The following is a 3,655-nucleotide window of genomic DNA, read 5'->3' on the forward strand; positions in this document are numbered from 1 at the left end:
AGGGTTAGGGTTAGGGTTAGGGTAAAGGTTAGGGTAAGGGTTAAGCTTAAGGTTAGGGTTAGGGTTATGGTTAGGGTTAGGGTTAGGGTTAGGGTTAGGGTTAGGGTTAGGTTCCGGGTTATGGGTTATGTTCTGGGTTAGGGTTAGGGTTAGGGTTAGGGTTAGGGTTAGGGTTAGGGTTAGGGTTAGGGTTAGGGTTAGGGTTAGGGTTGTGCTCGCTTTGGCAGCACATATACTAAAATTGGAACGATACAGTGAAGATTAGCATGGCCCCTGCGCATCTGGTGAGTTTGGTTCACTTACCTCATTGGGAAGTTGCCGTTATGGCCCAATTTGCGCAATACGAGTTCTTGCCCGGAACGGGTATCTGAACGTTTGTTTTGGTGCAACTTTTGGAGATTTCTATATTTGTCATACCTTGACATGTGCATCTGGTGAGTTTGATTCACTAACCTCATTGGGAAGGTGCCGTTACGGCCCATTTTCGCAATACACGTTTTCTGCCGGAAATGGTATCTGAACGTGGTTTGGGGGCAAGTTTTGGAGCTTTCTGTATTTGTCCCAACATGTCATGTGCATCTGGATACTTTGGTTCAGTTACCTATTTGGGAAGTTGCGGTTACGGCTCAATTTGGTAATACGCGTTTTTGCGCAAAACGGGTATCTGAACGTGGTTTCGGGGTAACTTTTGGAGCTTTCTATATTTTCCCCACCTAGTTCTGTGCATCTGGTGAGTTTGGTTCACTTACCTCATTGGGAAGCTGCCGTTACGGCCGATTTTGCGCAATACGCGTTTTTGCCTGGAACGAGTAACTGAACGTGGTTTTGGGGCAACTTTTGGAGCTTTCTATATTTCTCCTACCTTGGCATGTGCATCTGGTGAGTTTGGTTCACTTACCTCATTGGGAAGGTGCCGTTACGGCCCATTTACTCAATACGCGTTTTCTGCCGGAAAGTGTATCTGAACGTGGTTTGGGGGCAACTTTTGGAGCTTTCTGTATTTGTCCCAACTTGTCATGTGTATCTGGCGTGTTTGGTTCACTTTCTTCATTGGGAAGCTGCTTTTACAGCCCGTTTTGCGCAATACGCGTTTTTGCCGAAAACGGGTATCTGAACGTGGTTTTGGGGTAACTTTAGGAGCTGTCTATATTTGTCCCAACTTGTCATGTGCATCTGGTGAGTTTGGTTCACTTCCCTTATTGGGAAGGTGCCGTTATGGCCCATTTTGAGAAATACACGTTTTCTGCCGGAAAGGGTATCTGAACGTCGTTTTGGGGTAACTTTTGGAGCTTTCTATATTTGTCCCACCTTGTCTTGTGCATCTAGTGGGTTTGGTTCACTTACCTCATTGGGAAGGTGCCGTTACGGCCCATTTTCACAATAAGCGTTTTCCGCAGAACGGGTATCTGAACGTGGTTTCGGGCAACTTATGGAGCTTTCTATATTTGTCCCACCTACTTATGTGCATCTGGTGAGTTTGGTGGACTTTCCTCAATGGGAAGCTGCTTTTACAGTACGTTTTGCGCAATACGCATTTTTGCCCAGAACGGGTTTCAGAATGTGGTTTGGAGGCAACTTTTGGAGCTTTCTATATTTGTCACACCTAGTCATGTGCATCTGGTGAGTTTGGTTCACTTTCCTCATTGGGAAGCTGCTTTTACGACCCAATTTGCGCAATATGTGTTTTTGCCCAGAACGGGTATCTGAACGTGGTTTTGGGTAACTTATGGAGCTGTCCATTTTTGTCCCAACTTGTCATGTGCATCTGGTGAGTTTGGTTAACTTACCTCATTGGGAAGGTGCCGTTACAGCCCGTTTTGCGCAATAGGAGTTTTTGCAGGAATGGGTATCTGAACGTCTTTTCGGGGCAACTTATGGAGCTCTCTATATTTGCCTAACCCTAACGCGGTTATGTTCCGTGTTAGGGTTAGGTTCCGGGTTAGGGTTAGGGTTAGGTTCCGGGTTAGGGTTAGTTTCCGGTTTAGGGTTAGGTTCCGGATTAGGGTTAGGTTCCGGGTTAGGGTTAGGGTTAGGGTGAGGTTCCGGGTTAGGGTTCGGTTCCGGGTTAGGGTTAGGGTTAGGTTCCGGGTTAGGGTTAGGTTCCGGGTTAGGGTTAGGTTCCGGGTTAGGGTTAGGGTTAGGTTCCGGGTTAGGGATAGGTTCCGGGTTAGGTTCCGGGTTAGGTTCTGGGTTAGGTTCTGGGTTAGGTTCGGGGTTAGGTTCCGGGTTAGGTTCCGGGTTAGGGTTAGGTTCGGGGTTAGGTTCGGGGTTAGGTTCGGGGTTAGGTTCGGGGTTAGGTTCGGGGTTTTGTTCCAGGTTAGGTTCCGGGTTAGGTTCCGGGTTAGGTTCCGGGTTAGGGTTAGGTTCCGGGTTAGGGTTAGGGTTAGGGTTAGGTTTCGGATTAAGTTCCGGGTTAGGTTCCGGGTTATGTTCCGGGTTAGGGTTAGGGTTAGGGTTAGGGTTAGGGTTAGGGTTAGGGTTAGGGTTAGGGTTAGGGTTAGGGTTAGGGTTAGGGTTAGGTTCCGGGTTAGGGTTAGCTTCCGGGTTAGGGTTAGGTTCCGGGTTAGGGTTAGGGTTAGGGTTAGGGTTAGGGTTAGGGTTAGGGTTAGGGTTAGGGTTAGGGTTAGGCTTAGGGTTGCCCCACCTTGTTATGTGCATCTGGTGAGTTTGGTTCACTTACTTCTTTGGGAAGTTGCCGTTACGGCCCAATTTGCGCAATACGAGTTTTTGCCAAGAACGGGTATCTGAACATGATTTGGGGGCAACTTTTGGAGCTTTCTATATTTGTCCTACCTTGTCATGTGCATCTGGTTAGTTCGGTTCACTTACCTCATTCGGAAGTTGCCGTTACGGCCCAATTTGCGCAATACGCGTTTTTCCCCAGAACAGGTATCTGAACGTGGTTTCATGGTATCTTTTGGAGCTGTCTATATTTGCCCCACTTGTCATGTGCATCTGGTGATTTTGGTTCACTTACCTCATTGGGAATCTGCCGTTACGGCCCATTTTGCGCAATACGAGTTTTAGCCGGAATGGGTGTCTGAACGTCGTTTCTGGGCAACTTATGGAGCTTTCTATATTTGCCCCACCTTGTCATGTGCATCTGGTGAGTTTGGTTCACTTACCTCATTGGGAAGTTGTCGTTACGGCCAAATTTGCGCAATACGCATTTGTGCCCAGAATGGGTGACTGAACGTGGTTTTGGGGCAACTTTTGGAGCTTTCTATATTTGTCCTACCTTGTCATGTGTATTTGGTGAGTTTGGTTCACTTTCCTCATTGGGAAGGTGCCGTTACGGCCCAATTTGCGGAATACGCGTTTTTGCCCAGAATGGGTGACTGAACGTGGTTTTGGGGCAACTTTTGGAGCTTTCTATATTTGTCCTACCTTGTCATGTGTATTTGGTGAGTTTGGTTCACTTTCCTCATTGGGAAGGTGCCGTTACGGTCCAATTTGCGGAATACGCGTTTTTGCCCGGAACTGGTATCTGAACGTGGTTTTGGATCAACTTTTGGAGCTTTCTATATTTGTCCCACCTTGTCATGTGCATCTGGTGAGTTTGGTTCACTTACCTCATTGGGAAGCTGCCGTTACGGCCCGTTTTGCGCAATACGAGTTTTTGCCGGATTGGGTGTCTGAACGTGGTTTCTGGGCA

General features: G+C 47.6%; 1 pseudogene; it reads left to right on the forward strand.

Annotated features, from left to right (window-relative positions):
* Positions 1–211: 211 nt before the first annotated feature.
* On the forward strand, positions 212–280 carry LOC134411672 (U6 spliceosomal RNA; annotated as a pseudogene).
* The last annotated feature ends 3,375 nt before the right edge of the window (positions 281–3,655 follow it).

Source organism: Elgaria multicarinata, chromosome 20 (genome assembly GCF_023053635.1).
Source record: "Elgaria multicarinata webbii isolate HBS135686 ecotype San Diego chromosome 20, rElgMul1.1.pri, whole genome shotgun sequence".
NCBI lineage: Eukaryota > Metazoa > Chordata > Lepidosauria > Squamata > Anguidae > Elgaria > Elgaria multicarinata.